At 53.0% G+C, this 17,748-nt stretch overlaps 1 long non-coding RNA gene across 2 annotated transcripts; it reads right to left on the bottom strand.

Moving 5' to 3' along the window:
* Positions 1 to 880: 880 nt before the first annotated feature.
* LOC139180017 (uncharacterized) lies at positions 881 to 14,002 on the bottom strand. 2 transcript variants are annotated; one of them, XR_011564346.1, is made up of 6 exons: positions 8,929 to 14,002; positions 8,212 to 8,316; positions 4,415 to 4,587; positions 4,130 to 4,291; positions 3,436 to 3,521; positions 881 to 3,215 (listed from the first exon to the last, which is right to left on the bottom strand). It is a non-coding gene; the product is annotated as an uncharacterized lncRNA (long non-coding RNA). The 2 variants fall into 2 exon arrangements; XR_011564345.1 differs by having other exon boundaries at positions 8,212 to 14,002.
* Between the last annotated feature and the right edge of the window lie 3,746 nt (positions 14,003 to 17,748).

Genomic DNA, 17,748 nt, shown 5'->3' with positions numbered 1-17,748 from the left:
GGCACATTGAGCAAGTGTGTGTAGGGCAACATGAGGCAGAAGAGCAGGCATGAAAGGACTGGGCGGGGAGGGCGCTGGGTGTCTGGACAGACCAGGCAGGTCCCTGAGGACCCCTTGCTGGGGTCACTTCCACAGAGGCTGACCTCCAGCAGCCAGAAGAGGACTGGAAACCCTAAGATGGCCCAGCTCAAAATGTGGGCACTGGGTGCTGGCTGATGGGGCCCCAAGAGGCCAGCTCCCCTCCACTCCACACGGTCTCTGACTGCCCCCGCCCCCGGCATGGGCTACACTGGGCTCTTCATGGCCATCGAGAAAGCAGAAGCTTGGATGCTTCGGGAAGGCTCAGAGGCCACACAGCATCCTTTCTGCATTCTGTCGACAAAAGCAAGGCTCAGAACCAGCCAGACTGGAGGGCTGGGGAGACAGCCTCTGCCTCTTTACGGAAAGAGCCACACAGTCCCCCATCAGAGGGTGTGGACGCCAGGAGGGCAGGCGCTGCTGCAGCCACAGAACCTCAGGAGTGTACGCCATGTTCTGACGCATCCCAAACCTGAGCTCTGCTTTCACCCCGGCCGTCCCTGCAGACCCCTGCTTGCCATCAGTGGCAGCTCCACTGGGGCCAGGACACGCCTCAGAGTCCCTCCTGACTCCCCTCATCCCTCACACATCACACCCATCCAGCAGCAAAATCTGCAGGTTGCACCATCAGAATGAATCAAGAATGCACCCACTTCTCCCTGCCCCCAGTGCCACCCACTGGCTCCACGCCCCCGTCTGTCCCCCACTTGGATTGTCCCAGCCAAGCCCCTCTAGGGCACACATCACAGGCTCAGCAGTGCCGGCTGCTGAAGGACACTAGGGGCTCTCCTTCTGCCGCTCTGCATCTCATCCCACAGCATCCGCTCTGTGCCGTCAAACATCTTCACCAAACAACTCTCAGCTACTCATAAATCATCAACACACCACCCTGAGATCTAAGTATGTGTAAGTCATCTTCCAAATCTGTGGCTCCCGAAATGTTTGAATGGTCCACTCACATCTTCAAAAAGAGAAATGAGCATCCTAATACATGCATGGCTATTTCTTTATTATATACACCAGTGACCAAATGAATGCATAATATGCTGGGTGCACTTACTGCGTGTGCCAGACCTGCATCCACCCCTCTCCAGGCTCTGTACCCAGAATGCTGTCCAGCATGGCCAATATCAACAGCCCCTCACATTCTGACTCCCACTGGATTCGGCCCTCAGGGAGCCTGGAAGATGCTAGACAGGAGAGAGAGGAAGGCCAGCCCCTCCCCGGGGGTACCAGGGGCTGGAGCATTCTCCACCTGACCTGCTCCTCTCTGTACAGCCCTGGGGTATCCCCCACACCCTGACCACATGATCTTGAGGGTCCCTCTGTCTCAGGGTCCTGACAAGAAGCATACAGCTCACACAATTAGCACAATGAGGCAGGAGGGCTTCCCTGGTGGCTCACAGGGGAAAGCGTCTGCCTACAATGCGGGACACCTGGGTTCGATCCCTGGGTCGGGAAGATCCCCTGGAGAAGGAAATGGCACCCACTCCAGTACTCTTGCCTGGAAAACCCCATGGACTGAGAAGCCTGGTGGGCTACAGTCCATGGGGTCGCAAAGGGTCAGACACGACTGAGCACCTTCACTTCACTGTCACTTAGTAGAGGTGCTAACCCACAGGGATGAGGTGGGCAGAGTGTAGCAGAAGCCCTGGGACATCACTGTGGCTCGGGGCTGGCTGCTGAGACGTGGTCACCACCTCTAGGTCCAAAGGGAAGAGGGGAAGGAGACCCTGAGCCCAGAGGGCAGAGTCCAGCACAAGAGGCAGCCTGGAGAGAATCAGGGCCCTCAAGTGGGGATAAGCCACCGATGTAACCTCAGAGAAGGAAGGGAAGGGGCCCGAGGAATAACTACTGGCCCCCAGCTCCTCCCTCTCCCCAGAGTCGGCCAGGGATCCCAGTGTCCAGTCCCTACAGGACCGAGAGGGTGGGCCCATGGTCACAGCTCCTGAGGGGACAAATCACCCAGCATGGCCTCTGCTCAAGACTCCCCAGTCAGGTCACCCCGACGCTGAGTCTGCCCCTGTCTACCAGGACCCCCACTAATGAAATGTACATGTGCTTGGTCACTCAGTCATGTCTGACTCTCTGCGACCCCATGGACTGTGGCCCTTCAGGCTCCTCCATCCATGGGATTCTCCAGGCAAGAATACTGGAGGGGTTGCCATTTCCTCCTCCAGGGGATCTTCCTGAGCCAGGGATCGAATCTACATCTCTTTTGTCTCCTGCATTGCAGGTGGATTCCTTACCACTAGCGCCATCTGGAAAGCCGGAAATGTACATGATGTTTGTACCGTCATCTTCATCTTCATCAAATGGACGTGACGAACCAACAAACAATGTGATTTCTTCAGATTGAAGGTGAGTTTTGACAGAAGTTCCGTGTTTCTGCCCACGCCTGGTGGCCGGCATTGCACACTTTGCAGATGAGGGCAGCCCACCTGGCGGACCATGATACAGGGCCCACAGGGTCCAGAGTGGGAGGCCGGGACAGGCAGTGAGGACCCAGCCAGCACCTGCTCCCCGGAGTTCTCACCGCCTCAACTTGAGTCCAGCCCCCAAAGCATCTTCTGCGGAGACACAATTTAACCCACTCTGGGGCTGCAGGGTGACAGGCACCTCTCCTGAAACCAACATTAAGACAGTAATTGGGGAGCATCCATCTGTCCACACTCCAGCTGTACCCAGGGGACTCTCCTTCCTCAGAAATCATGCATTCTGTTAAGACAAGGCAGCAGAGACAAGGTTTACCTGAAAGCCCCGGGAATCACTGTGCAAGTTTCAGGACAAAGCCCTTCATTAAGTACCTTCCACACACTGTGGCAATCTCTATTTTAAAATGATCTCTGCATTAACATGACCTCCTCCCAAGCACCCCTGGTAACAATATCCTTGTAAAAGCATCTCTCTAAGGCAAGTGGCCAGAATCTCTCACGCTGTTACAGCATCTGCAAATTGTCCTCATTAACACTACATGAGTGTATTTAAGAAGCCACTTCAAAGTCGTAGATCCGGGAATAAGAAGTCCTCTCCTTACTGAGGTCCAGCAAAGACTGCATTAAGAATCTTCCAACCCTGACTTCTCAAATGTCTGCTTTCCATGGAGACAATGGTAAGTTCACCACTGAGTCTCCATCCTATAAGCCAAAAGAAAAATGAATGAGTTTTCTGAAGACTTCAATTGAGTTTCATAGAAAGAGCATCAGAGTTCAAAGTCTTTATAGAAAAATGTCAACACCAATTTCCAGGGGAAGAAGGATATCCAAGTGTCAAAAAAATTACATCTAGAAATTCCTGATAAAAATGGACACAGTATAGAGAAGAGGGCAAAAACGAGGATATTATTTTTGAACTAACTTTGTTAAATGTTCCCAGCAATTGGATCAGAATAGATTCAAGGCGATCTCAGCACAGATTCACCGGCATTCACTCAACTCTCAGTTCTGCAGAGGATAAACATATAGGCATTTTACCAGCGTTGGGAGAGATCAAAATACAAACTCACAAAGCAGACCTGAAAAATCTTGATAACGTTATTTTTGGCTACAAAAGTATTTCATAGCTGTTTCAAGTCAATGTGAATAATTTAATATGTAAATAATTTGGTTTTAAAAATACAATGAAAAACAGCTAAGGCAGCGATGTCAAATAAATCTGAAATGCAGAAACAGAACAAGATGGTAGCTCAGGACTGGAGAATAAAACGAGCTGAGAGTGGGACTTCCCTGGTGGGCCAGTGGCTAAGACTAAGCAGGGGGCCTGGGTGCAATCCCCGGTCAGAGAATTAGATTTCACGTGTGGCCACTAGGAGTCTGCAGGCCACAACTAAAGACCCAGCATGCCACAACCACTGAGCCTGCACGGCGACTAAAATAGGCCCCGCACAGCCAAAGAAAATAACAGCAAAAGGTTTTAATTAAGAACACAGAGAGCTGATAGTCCCTCCAACAACATCTGGACAACAGCGGCGAATGGGGATAGATTAAGAGGCGTGATGTTGAACTTGGGATCAGCTGGGAAAGCAGACAGATGCAGTCAGGATAGCAGGTACCTGAAGCACTGAGCCATCAGGCGAAGCGCTCCCTGATGGAGTCCAGGGGGTAATTCAGGAGCACGCGCACCTCTGCTTTGGCTCAGTTGTGTACATCAGCCACCAAAGGGCTCTCCGGTTGTCACGTTTCACCTCAGTAACCACAGGGAGACTTAAGAGAGGCTGCAAGAGAATGAAACAGTCCACTGAGCGATGAACAGCTAATAAAAAAAAAACCCCTTCATTCTGTTGTTTATCACATTTTGACAAGAAGCTGAATGCCATGAGACAGAAATCATAACAAACCTAACACATTGCATTAGGGGGAAAGCTTAAAGCATCTGTAGAACAACTCATCTGCCTGTGTTCAATTTCTCCGGAGATCTCTGCCGAAGCCATGGTGTCTCGAGAAGGAGAGGACTCGGGGTTTCAGGGCATTAGGAGGCTCGTCGGGATGTTAAACTTGCCAGTGAGATGTCCTATGTGACAGGAAATAGAGCTTCGGAGGCTGGCACGAGAAACAACAAATCTGCCACAGAGCCCGCCAGAAGGAAGGCGCTGATAATGAGATACTTACCCAATCGCTCAGCTCCTGCCCGGGGGGAGTCGGAAACTTTGAGTGCAGGTTGAAGGACCCGGGAAGGGCGGGAACGGGAGAGTCACAGCTCACTGGTGCACAGAGCCTCCCGGCCAACCCGACGAACAAGAGCAGAGAGGTGACAGCAGACCCCCCCCACCCAGTTCAGGAGGAAACCGTATTTCACTGGGAATAAGTTAGAAATGGATTCTTACAAAAATAGGTATCTTAGGATAAAACCCATTTCCAACCTGTGCTCAGTCGCTCAGTCGTGTCTGACTCCTTGTGACCCCATAGACTGCCCTCTGTCCACTGGAATTTTTCAGGCAAGAGTATTGGAGTGGGCTGCCATTTTCTTCTCCAATTTCCAATTTAAACAGCCTTTCATGAACAGCATTAAGTACAGCAAATATCAGAAGAGAAATCCCACAAAGCTGCAACACGGAGCATCAGCTAAACTCAGAATGCCAGGGGCTGTGATTCTCCCGTTCCCGCTATTCCAATGTCCTTCAATCTGCACTCAAAGTTTCTGACTCCCCCGGGCGGGAGCTGAACAATTTGGGTAAGTATCTCATTATCAGCTCCTTCCTTCTGGCTGGCTCTGCAGCAGGTTTGCTGTTTCTCGTTCAGAGAGCTGATCACCGGAGTATCCTTGTAAAGCGTCCTCCGCTGAAAATACAGAGGCACAGAGGGTCTACACATGCCCGGAACTTGTGCCGAAACTGCGATTGTTTGGTTGAGAAATTTCCAACCTTGTGAAAGAACAACAAATTGCTGACTACGAGGCTTGCTGGGTTTGGGGGTTGGTTTCTTGCAATGTTCTCCACTTGCAGATACTCTGTCTTCAGAGCTGAGAGAAGCCAGGGAACGGGCCATCTCTCCTCCCTGTCCCCAAAAGGCAGCCATACTTTTCCCCAGATATCTGAGATCTATGTCCCAGCAGCTCGTAAAGGCGAGTGAGTGGGCGATGTGCGGGTTGCCGGACTCCCCCAAGAGCACAAGTTGTTTCTGTTTAGTCGCTCAGTCGTGTTCAACTCTTTGCGATCCCATGAACGGCAGCACGCCAGGCTTCCCTGTCCTTCAGTATCTCCTGGAGCTTGCTCAAACTAATGTCCATTGAGTCAATGATGCCATTCAACCATCTCCTCCTCTGTCGCCCAGAGGACAAGACCACCAGACTTTTGTTTTTAATGCTGTGCCATGTAGCACACAGGACCTTAGCTCCTGGATCAGGGATCAAACCTGTGCCCCCTGCGTTGCATTGGGAGCATTAGCCACTGGCCCACCAGGGAAGTCCCAAGACCACCAGATCTTTTATTTCAAAATTTGGGGGCTGAGAGAGGCAGGAGCAAGCAGCTCCAACCTGGATTCCTGCCCTGGAGACTGAGGCCTGGGAGGTGCAAGGAGCCCAGCCAGGAGCAGGGGTGAACACCCACCTGGCTGGACATGAAGGGTGCAGGGCACCGCCCGTATGGGCACAGCCCGGGAGGGAGCCCTCCACCCTGGAGGAAGCAGGAAGGCTTCCTCCATGGAAGGAAAGGCAGTTTCCTGCTCAGAACAGAGCTGGGAGAACGCGGGGGTGTTCCAACCGCCCTCCCCGCCCCTCCCTTCCAGTGCCTGGTGACAGTCACCTTGGGGAAGAGCCCAGGCAGGAGGCAGGCCTGGGTTATGCTAATAGCAGAGAGAAGAAAGGAAATGTACAGCCTGGAGTCACAGTGTCTGCAAATCCCCAGCCATTGACAACAAGGCGGGGGGACCCGGAGCAAAGCAACTGTCACCCATGAAGCCTGGAGTCCCGGATTCCCGGCAGAAAGCAGATTGGTTTTTTTTCTGTGGGAACCCCAGGAAACTGCCCTTCTGGGGTCCTCACGTAGCACCTGCTCAGCCCTGTATGCATCCACCGAGAACAGGAAGAACGTGCGACAGTGATTCTGGCGCATCTTGTTGACGGCAGCTGCCTTAGGGACGGCCCGGCAGGCTGAGATGCCTTGTTCACAGGAAGCATGTGCGGGGCCATGCTGCATGGCTGAGGGTGGAGCCTCCTGCAGCAAACGTGGTTGTTGACATTCACTGAATCCAGGCCAGACAAGCTACCCTTGGTAGGATGATCGTCAGGGTCCCCCAGACGCAGAATTCTCTGCTTTCCGCTTTCCTTTCATCTTGAATGATGATAACTCCAGGAAATGCTCATTGTGAGATGGTACCTCGAGATCACACACAGACAAAGAAATCGTGGAATCTCAAGGGCAAGCGAACAGCATCCAGCTAATCCCCAGAGCTGACTCCGAGAATCCACTCGCCAGGCCTTCCGACTGTCAGTGCCACGCAGACGAAGCGGGAGGCCCAGACGCTTCGGGGGAGCATGGTAAGCAGGCCTGGTTCCCTGCAGAGGGACAGGCCAGGAGCAATCTTCGAGCTCGTGTGGTCTGTGAGCTCACCTCTACATGAGTCCCCGTGGCCGCCGTAACAAACGACCGCTGGGGGTGGTGGGGGCGGCGACCAAAAGCAACAGAAGTTAATTCTCCCAGCGTTCAGGAGGCCAGAGCCTGAACTCCACCTCTGGGCATGGTTTCGGACACATGCAGCCGTGAGTCGTCGCTCGCAGTAAGCAGCAGTAGTGAGCAGGGGCTGGAAGCAAGACCTTAGTTCCCTGACTGGGAACCGAACCCTAATTGCCTGAGTGGAAACCAGGAGTCTTAACCACTAGACCACGAAGACCAGCAGCCACAGCCTAAATCCCCAGTCCTTGGCTGCCCTGACAAGAAAATTCTGGTGAGAATATAAAGCAAAACGCGTATTGGAAAAGTAGAGTACACGTGGAAAGGCTAATAGGTGAACTCAGGGAGAGACTCATGCGGAGTCCCGCCTTCGGGGAGTTTAAGTCACTTTTAAGGGGGCAGCTTTCCTCTGGCCGGCTGCCTTGTTTTCCACCCCGTGGCCAATCTGTCTCAGGACCCTCCCCCAGGTGTGCACACACCCCTCAGCCAAGGTAGATTTCAACACAAAGGCATCTGGGAAGAAAGAAGCAAGACTTATTATGGCCTGGCATGCCCTGCCTTTTGACCCCCAGGGAGCCTTTCTGCGCACGTGCAGGGTCTCCTTCGCTCCAAGGACATGGAACATGAACCACCTGACCCTCGACTCAAACAGGGCTCAGCCCCGCTCTCTCTGCCATGACTACAGTCTCAAGGTGTCCACAGGGGACGACGCCTGGCTGAGCACCCCGTTTAAGTTGTTCCTTTCATTTCAGAAAGCACATGGAGGCTGACTGCAAATGCCTAAGCTGGAGCCCACCTGTCTGCCAGCTAAGGAAATGCAAACAGGAGGCTAGTTTTAAGTGTCCAGCCTGAAGCCCACCTTTTCCCTGCCCCACATAAACAGGAGGCCAGTTGTAAACGTCTAACCTGGAGCCCGTCTATGTCCTGCCTCAGGCAGGCTTGGCTCCTCCTGAAGGCTCTGACGGACAATCTGGTCCAGATCTCCCTCCTGACAACCCGTGGCTGTGGCAGCATCAGTCCAGTCTCACCTGCATCCTCACCCACGTCTCCCTGTGCATCTGGACGTCCTCTCCTCTCCTTGCAAGGACACCAGTCGCTGGACTGAGGGCCCCCTCGAACTCCAGGATGATCTCCTAGGAGACCTTAAATTAATCACACCTGCAAAGACTCTACTTCTAAGGCAGGCCACTCTCACGGGTACCGGGGTCAGGACTTGGACCTATGTTTTGGCGCCACATTTCAAGCTGCTGCAGCCTGCACATGTAAAGACGTGCAGCAAAGAAAGGGTATGGACTGTGGACTCTCACCCTTCCTTAGATGCCCAGCCCTTTGGTGAAGTCTTGTCAACAGGTTTCTTCTAACCCAGCACTTACTAAGTGCCAAGCGCCATGCTGAGGCCTTGGCCCGAGTCCCTGGTTCAGCATAAACGCATCTGCTGCTGTTGTTCAGGCACTAGGTCATTTCTGACCCTTTGCGACCCCATGGACTGCGGCACACCAGGCTCCCTGTCCTTCACCATCTCCCAGAGCTCACTCAAACTCGTGTCCTTTGAGTCGGTGATGCCATCCAACCCTCTCATCCTCTGCCGTCCCCTTCTCCTCCCGCCTTCAATCTTTCCCAACACCAGGGCCTCTTCCAATGAGTCAGCTCTTCGAATCTAGCACATCAGCGTTCCACTTTGATGTGAATCGGGGGAGGGGCCGTCGCGGTCATTCCACATCTCTGTGTGCATGAAACTGACGTACCTGACAAAAAGGAATTCACGTCCGCGTGGGGTCACCCAAACAAGGATTCCCGGGGACAATCTGCTTCAAAGTGTCCAAAAATCAGCTGGAAATGTGTGGAAAGACAGTTTAACATGTAGTCTACAGAGAACACCTGCAGAAACAGACTTCTAAAAAAATCTTAATAAATACATTCACAATTCTAAGATAATATATTTGAGAACATAGATTTAATGGGCAATTTCTAGGTAAACATGAAATATAAAATTGACCCAAGAAGAAAGAGAAAACCTAAAGCAGTGGTCCTCACCCTTGAGTGAGTCTCTGAATCTGCTGAGAGGCTGGTTAAACCACAGGAAGCTGGGTTCAGCCAGAGTTTATGATTCAAGGGGTCTGTGGGCAGGTCAGGGGCGGTGTTCCAAAAATATGCATTTCTAATGAGTTTCCAGGTAATACTGATGCCACTGCTCTAGTAACTACACTTTGGGAACCAGTGTCTGAACATCAAGCCCCTTGATAACAAGAATCTTGTCTATATAGGACACATTCTTTGTAACTGGTTGAATTAACAAATGAATGAATGGTTCAATATTAGGAAATTTAATATAATCTATCATCACGATATAGGAGAAAACCTTTGTGCCCTAGGATGTTTAATGTCTGTAGTGGTTTTATGGCTAGAAGGGCATTCATACTCCTTAAAATGTAATTCTCAACATACTTCAGAAACAAAACTTAGATAATAATTATTCTTAAGCAATGTTTACAAGTGAAATTAATTCAATTCCCTTAAATAATTTAAACCATATCTACAAATAAAACATGACAGACCATTTTGAAGCCTTCAAGAACATAAACTGCAGAAAAGCTTTCACAAATAAGATGATTATACAGGTTATTACTGCACTCGCTCAGTCCCCAGTCTAACATAAAGGTACGGACTTAACTGACTTCTTTATATGTAATGTAAATCTTGTCAGTATTATAATAATCTTATAAGATGACTTATTTCTCTACCTTCTGAGGTTCAGGACCCAAAGGAAGTAGGGAAAGCGTATCTCAGTCTAGCCAAGGCTGCAGGTTCTGGGGGGCTGGTCGACTGATTCTTGGCCAGGACAGAGACCAGTGTGCCTTCAAGGTGAGTAAGGCAGGCTCTGATCACGGTGCAGGGATACCGTGAAAGCTTCACTCTGGACATCGTTACTTTACATGCCCAGATCTTTCATGTAACTTAGAATTTTCCAAACCCTGATGCTCTTCTCTAAACGGGTGCGTTTCTAACCCCGTGTGGCCTTCATTATCCAGCGTGCGTCCCATCTGGCAGGTTAACGTGATCAGAGATTGACACAGAGTTCACTGACATCTCATCAGAGTGAACAGAATCGTTCCGAGTTCTCCTCCCAGTCGAGGGTCTCGGTGAAATTAAACTGACTCACACAGTTCTCCGTACGTGATAGGCTCTCTGTACCTTTTCACTACCATTCTTACCGGCTGCAAAGAGGTGAAAAGGACAAACCACTCCGAGATTTTCTTAATTTGCAATGACGCGTCACTCAGATCAGACCATTTTTTGATCTCCAGTGTTCCCCAAATCTTATTTTAAAATATTCTTTTCTCAAATACCATATGATATCACTTATTGTGGAATCTAAAATACGGCACACACGAACCTATCTACGAAGGAGAAATAGACTCACAGCCGTAGCGGACAGACCTGCGGTTGCCGAGGGGGTGGGGGTGGGTGGGGGATGGACTGGGAGTCTGGGCTAGCAGATGCAGACTAGCGTGTATAGAGCAGATAAGCAAGATCCTACTGTGCGGCACGGGGAACTATATTCAATATCTGCTGATAAACCATCATGGAAAAGAACACAAAAAGAATGTGTGCGTGTGTATAACCGAGTCACTTTGCTGCATCGCAGTCGCTAACACAACACTGCAAACCAACCACACTGCAATAAGAAAGCTTCCTTTCTTACTCAGCTCCCATTTTCTGAAGATCCTGCCTCTTCCATCTCTGCAGCCACAGGCCCTGCAGCCACAAAGAGCCGCATGTTCACCGTCACTCTGCTTGGCACTTAGTAGATGGTAAATGAACACTTTTTGGATCAAGAACACATGAGGGAAGTATTCCTCGAGTTTGAACAGCACCGTGTGCATGAAGCGGCCCCACCGCTGCCAGCTGAAGGGGGTCCCCCCTCCTCCGAGGGCTGGGGGTGTCTTGGCTTCTGTCTTTCACACGCAGCACCTCCTGCCTGGAATGGGGTCTGAACAAACCCCCGTGAGACTCTCAGAGCTGCAAGGACAAAGACCGCCTTGCATCTTCAGGCCCCTTATCAAGAGCTTGAGCAGGGCAGGTGCTCAGTAAATGTTCACTCAATGGGTGAAGCCACAAAGAGACCTTCTGCTCACACATCCTTTATCTCAGCACCCTTCACAAGGAGACCGGAGGGCAGAAACGATCTGGAGAAGAGCAGGGTCTCCAGGGGGTCAGGATGTGACCGCAGGCCCTGAACCCTCAGCCCAGGGGCAGGGTGTGCCCGATATCACTCCCCAGGCAGCACCAACCAACAGGAAGGCAGGAGGACTCCCTCGGGGGGAACTCAGAGCATGAAGATAACCAGGAGGGCCGAAAGGCAGGCACTACTTCCAGGTCAGGAGTTCCCAAGCTTGCAACAAATAATTCTATTAACTCCTCTGGAGCCTTAACACCCTGCCCAGCTCCAACCTGCAAAGCATTTACTTCCCAGCTGTATCTGTCAGGTTTTCTGTGTAACAAACAAGCCCCACATCTCAGAGGAACAAGGCAATAAGCATTTATTTCTCACCAGTAAAAATCGAGGTGTGACTGGGCAGCTCTATTTTGCACTGGGGTCAAGTTCAGACTGCTCCATGAGTCGAGTCTCCGGCTAGAGAGGCAGAGCCCAGGGTCATGATCCCCCAGCAGACGATAGAAGCTCTGGAGGGGCAGGAACAAGTGATGCCCAGCAGGGGCTGGGCTCCAGCTGGCATGCTGGCACTTCCCTCCAAGTTCCACCTACCAAAGCAATTCACATGGCCAAGCTCAACGTCACAGGTGGGTGCGGGGGTGAGTGGAGGACGAGGAGTAAAGAGGAGGCAAAGAATCAAGGGAATAAACATCTGTGAACAGTGGTCTCTCCTGCCAGCCCACACCTGGGGCTCTGCCGTCTCTGAAAGCACCGGTGCACCCAGCACCAAGGGCTCTTTAATTATTTATACACAAAACTATAACTCAATACTGATAGCTTCACAAAACAAGAGACCACCACCACCAATTCTGACTTTGGAGGCAGACTAGACAAGGGAACTCGGCCCCCATCTCTGGAGTCCACCAGCTGTAGCACCCGGGCAAGTCACCAGGCCTCTCTGAGCATCCGTTTCAACATATTTAAAACTGAGGTATTGGACTTCCCTGGTGGTCCAGGGTTAAGAATCCGCCCTCCAGTGCAGGTTACCCGAGTTCAGTCCCTGGTCAGGGATCTAGGTCCCACGTGTTGCCGGGCTTAATAAGCCCAGCCAGCAGTTATGAAGCCCGTGCTCTAGAGCCCGCAAGACACTAGAGAGAGAAGTCCACGCACCACCACAAAGATCCCGTGTCCCACAATGAAGAGCCAGTGCAGCCAAGTAAATAAACCAAAAATTAGGTACCGCTAGTAGTGATGCTGGGCTTCCCAGATGGCGCTAGTGGTAAAGAACTCACTAGCCGATGCAGAAGACATAAGAGACGTGCGTGTGATCCCTGGGTCAGGAAGATGCCCTGGAGGAGGGGATGGGAACCTACCTCAGTATTCTTGCCTGGAGAATCCCATGGACGAGGAGCCTGGCAGCTATGGTCCATGAGGTCACAAAAAAGAGTCAGACACAACTGAGCGACTGAGCACATAAGTGAAGTCAGGGCTTCCCTGGTGACTCAGCTGGTAAAGACTCTGCCTGCAATGTGGGAAACCTGGGTTTGAGCCCTGGGTTGGAAAGATCCCCTGGAGAAGGGATAGGCTACCCACTCCAGTATTCTTGGGCTTCCATGGTGGTCAACTGGAAAAGAATCCACTGGCCCATGAGGTCACAAAGAGCTGGACAAAACTGAGTGAGCACACAGGAGGATCTTACATATGAAGATTATCTCGGGTCGTCTAATCACATAGCTCTTAAAAGCAAAGCACTTTCTCTAGCTGAAGCAAGAGGGAGGAAGCAGAAAGGTAACTCAGAGCAAAGTCAAGCATGAGAAGGCTTCGGTGCACTACTGCTGGCTCTGAGAGGTAGGGACCCACCTGCAAGGACCCAAGAGAGGCCTCTCAGAGAAAACTGAGCTATCAGCCAGCAGCCAGCAAGGAAATGGGCCTCAGTCCTACAACCCCTCCAAGAAACTGAATTCAGGCAACATCCTGAATGAGCGTAAAAGCGGCTTCTCCCCAGAGCCCCCGGGAGGAACACAGCCCTGCTGCAAAGTTGACTTTATCTCAGCCAGAGCCACATCAGACTTCTGACCTCTGGAAACAGATAATACACCGGTGTTGTGCTCAACTGTTAAATCTGTGATGATCTGCTACTATGGCAACAGGAAACAAATTCGGCCAACCTCACACCAACTCCCCACGTCACCGCAGATCAGCGTTATGCTCCCTGCGTGACACTCTTAATGACATTGGCTCTCCCAGGACCCACACTCCTGGCGCACGGACGTGCAGCTGTCCGCTTGCAGAGGAAGATGCTGAGGACGGAAACCAGCAAATGCTGGAGCCAGGTCCGATGAGTGTGAAGCCCTGGTCCTGACCGATGGGCTGCCCGGCCTTCCCCTCAGGGTTCTGCAGGGGAGGCACCGCCTCTGACCACCATGGCTGCCCAGCACTGGGGCCTCCCCCTAGTTCACAGTGGCCTGACAGCTTCACTCAAGTCACCCCTGGGCAGGCACTTCCACCCAGGCTCCCTGCTCCCCAGGAGCCCGTGTCACTGAGTCCTCTGCCAGGTTCATGGGCAGGCCCCCCTCACTGCTGGCTTTCTGCAGTGGGCAGAGTGCCCTGTGACACGTTGTGATGCCCCTAACTACTGGTGGAGCGAAAGTCCCCATGCTGGGCAGCTCCCGGACTTGTCTCTTGTGCTTCTTCCCTCACAGTTCCTCTCTGAATCAGACCCTCTGTGACGGAGCCTGTGTGTTCACCAAACTCTCCAGGAGAAGTCCAAGTGAAGCGGCGAGCCTCCTGGCTTGTTTCTGCAGCGCCTGAGATACACGACACAGGTAAAGAGCTGGACTCGGGCCTGCGGGCCGCTGACCTCCGCAGCCTGGAAGAGGGCTCAGAACCAGCAGCAAGTTTGTCTCCTGTGGCCAGGCGGGGTCCCTGGCCCCCAGTCCCACAAGGGCCTTCCATCCAAGCGCTCTCAGGACCCTGGCTATTGATGGTCTGGGCAGACCCCAACATCTGCTTCTGTTGTTCGTTGCAGTCGCCGGTTGACCTGCTTCCTCGCAGGGCGTTTGAATATTCTCATCAGAACGGAGAGATTAGTCAGAGCAGAGCCCTGCTTCATTAGCCTGGGAGAAGCGTGTTTAGCAGAGACATCACAACAAACAGGAGGATTGTAAATTATATTATGCCTCAAAGGCCCCTTAGCCCAGGCCACCTGCTTGCCTGCTTCCCGGTCTTCAAACACGCAGGCTGATGTATTTCTACCCCCTTCTGAGTCGTGGTGGCTAACAGGAAAGTCTTAATTCCATCAAACCCTTGAAATTCCTATTTCCCGTCCACGTTAACACCGTAATGAACAGCACCGGGCCTGCGTGAACACGGAGGGCGGCCACCCCCAGCTGGGTGTCAGGACGCGAGGCAGAGCTGTGTGCTTCATCACTTGGGAGCTTGGGGAGGTGTATGGTGTGGGCACCTCCAATTACAGCCCCTCCAGGAGCAGCAGCGAGACCTGTATGCAAACGCCCGCTGGCCAGGTGTCCGGGAACCAGACAACCAACCGTGTGACAGTGACAAATGGTGAGTCCGCTGCAGCGCGCTCCCCTTCTCAGCTGTCTCCCTGCTCCTGGGGGAGGGATGGAGCTGCAGAGAGGGAGCCTCCCTGGAGGAAAGAGGCCAGCCCGCCTGGGCCAGGCCCGCCAGGTGGTGGGGGGGCTTCCTTGGTCAGACCAGTGCGGAGGCCTGAGGAGTAGCCGGCGGGACCCCGGGCAGCCTCCTTCTCCAGCACCTGGCTACCCGCCCCTCACCGGCACCTCTCCCCCTGCAGCCGGGGACCCAGGACTCCTCTCTGCCTGTCGCAGGGGTGTCCTGAGAACAGAGGAGCTGCCTGACAGCGGAACGGCAGAAAGGCACCATGAAAGGACCAGGAGCTGTGACTCATCAGACAGACCCGCCCCCGGGCAGTCACTTCACTGCTGAGCTTCAATCCACAGAGGACTCTGCATCAAGAACTGAGATCAACCCACTAATTGTTTAGAGACAGCAGAGCCTTGAGATAAAGGGGGTTTAACCTGGCAGACAAATTTGCTCTCAGCCTCTGCAATCGGCCAGAATCAGCCACAGAAAGCTGAGGGGAGGGCCCAGAGGGGGCTGTCAGTCTCCCACCATCACAGGGAGAGGAGGCGTGGAGGGACCCCAGGACTCCCCAGCTCCCTGGAGAGGAGACAGAGGCAGCAGAGGCCTCTGCCACCAGGAAGCTGGGTTGCTGCAATTTGCAAAAATGTATAAATTTTCATTACAGCATCTGGCAGCCCTAGGCCAGGTATGCTCTGTAAAATTTAACATCTTTAGAGCAGCTCAGGGCAATTGGGTCACAGCTGTCCTGGGGGCTCTGTGTCTGGCAAGGGTGGTCCTCCCAGGCTAGGGACACAGTACAGCTGGCCTCCAGCAGGCCACCCCGCCCCCCCACCACAGGCCAGGGGCCGGCCTTCCTGTCTGTCTGCTTCCAGGAGCCAGAGGAGCAAGGCCTGGAATTCTCAGGAGAACCTCCCCTGGGGGTGTTCTCCCCCGTCCTCCTCCTTCACCTCTCTTAAGGGTCCTTCTGTGGAGGGCTCCCTGCAGGGCACTTGATCTGCTTCACATTTGTCTCCATGGCAACCCCAGGAAAGGGGCTCCCCTATCACCGGTGGAAGGAGGAGACTCAGAGAAGCAAAGTGAGTTTTCAGAAGGGAACACAAGATGCCCAAGGCTGAAACCCAAGGACAGGGTCTGAGGCCCCTTGAGAGCAGACTCCCCTTCAGCTCTGGTCCGGGCTCTCCGCACAGACCCAGCAGACACCCAGAAACGTCAGCATCAGGCCCTCGGGCAGGGTGAGGGGTGTCTGCTGTGAAGTCTCTGAGGCCCCTCCTGCCCCTCCCCACCCCAAGCTCCAGACCCAAGGCGGCCATTCCTCAATAGAGGGCCTGGCGGGCTACAGTCCACAGGGTCTCATACAGTCAGACACAGTTGAAGCGGCTTAGCACACCCACACCCGCCCCAAGTCAAGATGAATCAGTCTATCAGCTGCTAGTCACATACTTGGTTTAAACAGAGTTTTAAGCCCCGATGCCTGTTTGCAAAGGCAGCCTTGCAGCACCTCGTGGAGTATGAATGCTGATGACCAGGGTCCCCCGGGTGGTCCCACTGCAGACACAGGGCCAGCTGCCTGCGGCTCAACCCTGCAGGGAGATGCTCACACCCCACTGTCCAACCGCTGCCCTGGACCACCAGCGTCCTCTCCCCCAGCGGGGTCCTGAGTGCACCCCCTCTACTCCCAGACCCACTCCCCTCTCCCTGTCCCACCGCCAGGAGGTGTCTCGGCTTCTTACTAGAAATAAGAGAAGGGAAGCAGGCGGTGGAGAAGCCTGGAGCAGGGAAGGGGAAGGCACAGCACAGGGAGAAGTATGTAATTCCTCGGAAGTTCTCTTGCAGGATCAGCTTTCCGTGGTAGTCTGATTCAGTTTCCTAGGGCTGCCAAATAAAACACCCCAAACCTGGGGCTTAAAGCAACAGAAATTCACGCTCTCATGTGAAACCGGGGGTCCAAAATCAATGTGTTGCTGGGACCACACTCCCTCCAAAGGCTCCAGGAGGGACTCCTTGCTTCCCTCGTCCAGCTTCCAGGGGCGGCTGGCAACCTGGAAATCTCTGCTTGTGGCCGAATCACACAAGTCTTTGCCTCCACTATCAAATGGACTTTTCATCTGTGTATCTGCATCTGGCTCTGCTTCTTTTGCCTTATAAAGACTTAGCTTTGGATTAAAGGCCTGAGATCCTTACCTTAATTACATTTGCAAAGTCCCTTATTACAAATAAGTTCACGGTCTGAGGTTCCAGGCAGATATGTCTTTGGGGGGCCACAACTCAACCAATTACAGTCCACCCTCTGGCCCTGAAAATGTCCATCCCTTGTGTGGAGTTACCTGTTCACTGAATCCACTGAGATCCTGTGTCTGCTCTGGGATCACTGCAGACAGAATGACAGCTAGACCGTCCCCCGCAGCAGGCCTGCCTAACGTCCAGGCTGGTGCGTCTCTTCGGGGGCACAAGAGGACCGGCTGCCCCCTTCCCCAAAGCCACAGCAACCGTGCACCCAGGCCAGCCGGTGAGACGTGAGCAGACCTGCCCAGGCACGTCTCAGCCGGGCAGTTAGTCCCCAGGGCTGGACGCTCCTGCTCTGGTTTCCCCACTGCGATGACTGGAGCCCCTGCAGATGGTAGAGCCTGGGCCCCTGCGTGAGGACCCTCCAGTGTCTGATGGAGAAGAAAACTGAGGGAGACAAAACCTTTCTGGCTTCAAGCCACTGGGATTTAGGAGTGCTTGCTGCCTAGCTTCACCACATCCCCACAGAGACTGTACCTAAGCTGCGGTGACCTTGGTTGACTTT

The sequence above is a fragment of the Bos indicus genome, chromosome 26, assembly GCF_029378745.1.
Source record: "Bos indicus isolate NIAB-ARS_2022 breed Sahiwal x Tharparkar chromosome 26, NIAB-ARS_B.indTharparkar_mat_pri_1.0, whole genome shotgun sequence".
Taxonomy (NCBI): domain Eukaryota; kingdom Metazoa; phylum Chordata; class Mammalia; order Artiodactyla; family Bovidae; genus Bos; species Bos indicus.
The sequence above is the reverse complement of the archived record's forward strand: the minus strand, read 5'-3'. Positions and strand labels throughout refer to the sequence as shown.